The 6,607-nt window shown below is 43.4% G+C and overlaps 1 protein-coding gene and 1 long non-coding RNA gene across 2 annotated transcripts in view; both read left to right on the top strand.

The window, feature by feature from the left end:
• Positions 1–6,607, top strand: part of HS3ST4 (heparan sulfate-glucosamine 3-sulfotransferase 4) — a 441,230-nt gene that overhangs the window by 365,331 nt on the left and 69,292 nt on the right. The gene's annotated exons all lie outside the window — the stretch shown is intronic.
• Positions 1–6,607, top strand: part of LOC110742015 — a 54,124-nt gene that overhangs the window by 4,391 nt on the left and 43,126 nt on the right. The window contains exon 2 of the long non-coding RNA XR_004179823.1: positions 5,933–6,033. This is a non-coding gene — a long non-coding RNA (uncharacterized LOC110742015). The remainder of the gene's footprint in view (positions 1–5,932; positions 6,034–6,607) is intronic.

The following is a 6,607-nucleotide window of genomic DNA, read 5'->3' as shown; positions in this document are numbered from 1 at the left end:
TTTAAACAGTGCTCTTTCCCGTAGTGTGAGGTGGATGTTTCTGACTGATCTTTACCTAATGTGTGCACACTGGTGGGTGCTATTAGCGGCCTCTTACACAGTAGACAGAGTTTCTCCCTGCCACTGCCCTGCTCCCAACCTCCTAAAAAATCATGAAGGACATCATTGTGTTTCCCACAATAATGAACCATGACACATAGGTGTTTATTTATCTGTTGTGTTTAAAAATTTTTCATGACAATGCAGATCAACCTATCCTCAGCTGAGCATTCTCTGTTATGTAAATATCCTAGCAATGACAAGTTCAACATCTGTATCATTATTATTATAATAAAATGTATACATATTTATAATTGGATAGGTATACTTTGTGGAGTAGTTCACATTATATTTTCATATTTAATCTTCACTGTGACCTTGTAAAATTGGTCCAGGTTGAGCATTCCAAATCCCCAAATTCAAAATCCCAAATGCCCCCAAATCTGGAACTCCTGAGTGTCAACGTGATGCTCAAAGGAAGTGCTCATTGGAGCATTTTTGGATTTTGGATTTTCGGATTTAGGATGCTCAGCCAGTAAGTACATGAAGGAAATATTCCAAAATTTGAAAATGTCCAAAATCAGAAACATTTCTGGTCACAAGCATTTTGGATAAGGGGTACTCAACCCGCACTTGATAGGTGGGAAAACTAAGGCTCAGGGAGGTTGGGTAACTTATCTAAGCTTATCCAAGACTCTCTGCTAAAGAGGAGAGCAAACACCTTTCTGTGGCCAAAGGTAGGGTCTTTCACAGTTACTTGGTTCTCTTGCCCAGGGCACATGGTAGGATCATCCCCACATGCTGAAACTCAGGTGTGGCCATATGACTTGTTTTGACCAAATACATGTAGGAAGAAGTGACATGTATCACTCTAAAAGCTGGTGCAGGTTGGGTGCGGTGGCTCATGCCTGTAATCTCAGCACTTTGGGAGGCTGAGGTGGGCAGATCATGAGGTCAAGAGATCAAGACCATCCTGGCCAACATGGCGAAACTCCGTCTCTACTAAAAATACAAAAATTAGCTGAGTGTGGTAGCATGCATGTGTAGTCCTAGCTACTCAGGAGGCTGAGGCAGGAGAATTGCTTGAACCTGGGAGGTGGAGGTTGCAGTGAGTCGAGATAGCTCCACTGCACTGCAGCCTGGCGACAACGTGAGGCTCTGTCTCAAAGGATAAATAAAGAAGTGAGCTAGTGCATTTCTTGCCAAGCATTCCTTTTCCTTGCCTTTGTGGTGGTAATGCAGGTAGAGCTAAACCTGCATCTGTCTGTGTGAAGAAGAGAGATACAGGTCTGGGCTAGGTAAAGCCTCCATCTTACTGTGAAGTGTATTACAGGAGTTTCAGAAAACATCTCACTGGGGCCAGGGTAGAAGGCCACAGTCCTACTCAGAAAACGTGAGAGAGAATTAAAATCGAGTTTGATGGCAGTCTGAGAAGTCTGCTGTGAGATTTAATCAGGTCCTGATGGAGTAGTCAGATTGAATGGTGCCAACCGGGAGGCAACACAAGTTGTTGCAAGGAAAACAGCCCCATTAGAGCTTTGCATTATACATGTTCTCTGAGCTAGGTAATTGTGGCTGTGTGATTCCTAGCAAGTGACCAAACCTTTCTGAAATTTAATTTCCTCATCTGTTGGAGAAAGGGGCTGAGCCAGGGGCTGCACCATGGCCTGTTATTTGCGCAGTATCTGGGCATCAGCTCAGAACACCCCCTGGGGATTTTCCATTTGTCAAAAGAAGAAAAAGAAATCAGGTCCCAAAGGGATGTTAATATTTTTAGATTGCATTTCTTCCTGCAGTCTTTTTGGTTGACTTAAATGTGGGCAGGGCAGCAACCCGAGTGAGCTAAAGAGGCCAGCAGGAGAGAGCTCCTTGGCTGAGAACGCTGGGGGTGACATGGCTCACAGGCACAGCAGGAGGTGAACGGCTCTGTGGAGGCTGTGGCTAAAAGGTCTTAATGGATTGTGCTCTCTCCTGCCTCATGATTACAGGATTCTTCCCTGTCCATCATGTCTTGGGCCAGTGCTAAAGAATTGCTGAATTTCCGCTGCACCCTCTCGCTCCCCAGGGCAGAGGCGAATCTACTCGGCTAGAAATTGATTCTGTTGTATCCTTTGCCTCTACTTTGTTCCACGGGGAAGCAGATATTCTGGAATCTTGGCTTTGGAGGCACCGTCAGAACACCTGACTCAATCTCCTTCTGGTGCAGATAGGGAAACAGGCCTAGAGAGGGAAAGGGAATGGGTGAGGTCCTAGAAGCGGAACTGCTGAACTGGCTCCTGGTGTCCTAACGACCAGTTCAAATAAGTGACTCTCAAGGGACGATGATTTTCCTGGCCCCATTCATTGTCCCAGTTCCAACCTGGGAGCTGGGAGGAAGGTGGGTTCTGGCTTTGAAGCCTTGGACTGAGGTGGGAGGCCTGAGGGTCATACCTTGCCAAGGGAGGTGGAAAGAATGTGATTCAAAAGATGAGTTCAAGTTGTGATCAGGCAGAGAAACCCAAAGAAGCGATCCTAAGCCTCAGGTTCAAAGAATGAGACATAGGCAGAACCTGGGACCTGGGAAAAGGCCATGGCAGAGTGGAGGCGAGGGAGAGGCCATGTCAGAGTGGCAGGTGCAGGGGTTCAGGATGGCAAATGAGGTGGGGCTGTATTTGGGCTGTTTTTTCCTTCCTCCTTTCTTTCCCTACCATTGTCCCCCTTCTCTCTCTTCTTCCCTCCTCTCCTCTCTCTTTTTCTTGAATATTGATCACAGAGTGTGATATCTGATTTGCTTACAGAAAATCACCAAGCCAGAAAAGGCAAAACCATTTTCACAAAACATTATCTTTTATGCCTAAGAATGAAATAAAGTAGAGAGGAGAGGGTCCCTTAGCTACCTATACTGGAAAAATAGGCATGGTACGAAAACTTGGGTGAGAAAACCCAAATTAACCACGTCATTCATTAATTCATTGATTGAACAGCATGACTAATAGTTGCCAGGTTTCCATCTCCATCCCCCTCTGACCGTGTGAAGTAGGCAGAACACAGAAACCCTTTTAGCCTGATCTGTGAAGATCATGATCATGATACCTCACTGGGATTTTGACAGGATTAAATGAGTTACTCCAGGAAGGTGAACACATTTTAATGTCTTTCAAATGCTCTGGTATTATTATTACCATTATTTTTTTATTTTTATTTTTTTGAGACGGAGTCTTGCACTGTCGCCCAGGCTGGCATGCAGTGGCACAATCTTGGCTCGCTGCAACCTCCGCCTCCTGGGTTCAAGCAATTCTCTTACCTCAGCCTCCCGAGTAGCTGGGGTTACAGGCGCCTGCTACCACACCCAGCTAATGTTTTTGTATTTTTAGTAGAGACAGGGTTTCACTATGTTGGCCAGGCTGGTCTGAAACTCCTGACCTCCTGATCCGCCCACCTTGGCCTCCCAAAGTGCTGGGATTACAGGCATGAGCCACCGCGCCGGGCCTATGACTATTATTTTTACTTGTGATTGTTTTGATTATTGTCAGAACCCTGAGTCTGTGCATTAGAAGTTTCCTTATGGTCAAATCAGAGAAACCCAGCCCTGCCCCGAAGAAAGATTAGATGACTGCTCAAGCTTCCTAAGACATAAGAGGACTCAGGAGCCCCAGGAAGCAGGTGCAGTCGTTCGAACTTGACCTATGTTGTCCTTTTACTGGAGTCTTTGGGATGTCCACAGCTGGTAAAGTAGGATGAACAGCAAGGATACATTCATTGAAAGCTTTGCCACCAGATTAACTTCAACTCTGCACCAGCTCGTCTTACTCCCTTGCTCCAGGGACTTGCTGGTGGCCACTGAGTTGCTGAAGTACACTGCTGTCCGACTTCCTTGCTTCCTGCTATCCAACAGCTCAACATTTTACAGTCTTCAGATACTCGTCATCTTTTCATTGCCCTCTGCTTGTTTTTCCATAGCAGACATTGCTCATAAATCTTTGCACTGACACTTAGCTGTGACAGGGACTGGGACTGTTTCTCTGCATAGTTCTGCAATCACCCATTCAGGTGGGAGATAGCCAAGGTCATCTGAAATCTGGTATAAAAACTTTTATAATGATTGAGCACCTCATATGTGTTCGGTGTTCTCCCAGACACCATACTGAGGCATAAAGCAGCAATTTCTAGTTTTCTTTGGTCTAGAAATGCCCGCAACATTTCAAGTACCACCCTGCGATTGATTGGCTGGGATTTTGTAATGAACTCCTCAGTCATTAATTACTGATTGGCTGGGGATTCCAATTCCTCTGGCTTCTCACTAACTGGAAGAATTCACTGCTATCCACATATTGAGGTTTTTTACTTTACAGTAAATCCTCAGTATTTTATAAAGATGTTTAGTAAGACAAATGCTGTCTTTGATCTTTGAAGAATCTCACTTATTACAAGTTCCCATCTTCTAAAGGGCTTGTTTATTTCTTCTCTATTACCGGTTTCTGAGCAAATTCATGGCAAAATGCACACACATCCCAACCCTATGGTGATGCAGTGTTTTGAACAGCGTTTGATGTAGAAACTTGTCAAAGTTCTTCTTATCTTTCTTCTTTTTTTTTTTCTCAATCTAATTAAATCATTTCCATAGACTGCTTTAGCCAGATGCCTCTTTGCCATCTTAAAAAGCACTAATAAATTAGTTGAGCATGACTGTGGAAAATACGTTGTCTTCCTTTAACAGGAGATTGCTCATTATGCAGCATATACTTATTGCTGAATGGCGTGGTCCTGGCTTACAGTGCAGTGTTAGTCATGGCAGAGAATAGCCAGGATTACCAAGTTCCAAGTCTCCACATCTCTTCTTTCTTCAAACTCTTCTTGACCCCCACCACCATCTTGGCTACACATAAGCACCAGGAACAATTATGATCAGGAGGAGGGTAGATTTAAGAATCCTGGCCAGAAATTGTGGAACTTGGCCTGCTTTTGACTTTACTGTTTGTCCAGAATTAATGTAGGACTTTTATTGGAAGTGACGCAAAACCTAACCAAACTAGTCTAAGTGGCTGGGAGTTTCTTAACTCAGGAATATGGAAAGGATAATTTATTCCATCTCTAAGTGTAGCTTGACTCAGGGGCTCACATGACATCATCAGGCTTTGTTTATCAGTTTCTTTTTCTTTATTAATCTCAGGGCTCAGATATCTGTGTTGACTTCATTCTCCGACCAGATAGAATCTCATGATGGCAAGATGGAACCAGCAACTGTATCTTCAAATTCTCCTATTCAAGTTCCATAGGGAAAAGGGAAAAGAAGCTTGCTTTTTTCATTTTTGTTTTTGTTTTCTCCTAGTGGCTTCTATAAAGGTCAAGATTCACCCTAGTTGGACTGATTTAGGTCATGTGCTCATCCTGAAATGAATTATTCTGTGGCCAGGGCAGTGAATTATTCTAGCTAGGCTACATCATGTGTTCCACCATCTGGAGTTGCTGATGGAGTTCTACCTGAAGTATGTGGGCTAAAAATGGAGAAAAAGATGAATGAGCTTTGAGTGGGTAAAACAGCACATGTGCATTATTCAGCCATTAAATTTCTATCTCAGGGCTGCATTCCCTAAGTCCAAATTCAAACCCAATTTCTTCCAACTCAAAGCATTTAGAGAAAGACACTTTGGAATCAGACACAGAGCTGGTTCAACTCTTGGATCCAGTTCTGAGGTGCTGTTTAATGTCCTCTGGGCCTTAGTCTTCTCATCTATAAAACGGGGTAGTCACAACTTTGTCAACAGTGCTTGGCAACATGATTGGGGCACATTAAACTTTAATCAGTGGGAGTCTTGCCTGTTCCTCTCACCTAGATTTCTGCCATGATAACATATTGGGTGCTGTCAATCAAATGAGGACCTACTTTGCCTTACTCATCCATTTTTTATCCCAGGGATGAAACAGTTGTACCTGAACCTTGGCCCAATGCCTGCATCCTTGCCCACCTTCCTCTGTTTTGGAATCATCTTCATTGCCATGCATCATGGACTATTGGTATAGTTATTTTTTAATTTTTGTTTGTTTGTTTTTTGTTTAGATATAATTCATTTATTATAAAAGGGAGGCATGAAAATTATTTACATGATGAAAGATTTCAGAGCTTCAATGGAATGCACGAGCTCATGTTGATTTCAATAGTGATCTATTTTAGTCTACATACTTCCCAAGAATGTCACCATCTCTAAATAAGAAATAATTCCTGTCACCTAACACTACTTTGGTGCCTGCATCTTCTGGGAGAAGAACTTTGTCTCCAACTTTCACTGCATATTCTGGCACCAAAGTTGGAGAAGAACTTTATCACCAACTTTCATGCTAACTGTTTGAATCTCTTCAACCTTCACTTTAGAGCCCGATCCAACAGCTACTTCTGTTGCTTGCAATATTTTTTCATGAGATATTTCTGGAAGCATATGCCTCCTTTGGTTACAGTTTCAGCTGCTTTCCTTTTAACCAATACTTGGTCAAAGAGCAGAGTGAACTTTCTAAATGCTTGCCCTGCCATGATTCCTGCTGTTGAGGCTCATACTTTGCTCTCATGCTGCTGATGCCAGGACACTCTGGTGTC

The sequence above is a fragment of the Papio anubis genome, chromosome 18 (genome assembly GCF_008728515.1).
Source record: "Papio anubis isolate 15944 chromosome 18, Panubis1.0, whole genome shotgun sequence".
In the NCBI taxonomy this organism is placed as follows: domain Eukaryota; kingdom Metazoa; phylum Chordata; class Mammalia; order Primates; family Cercopithecidae; genus Papio; species Papio anubis.
Note: the sequence above shows the minus strand (reverse complement) of the source record. Positions and strands in the feature narration are given on the sequence as shown.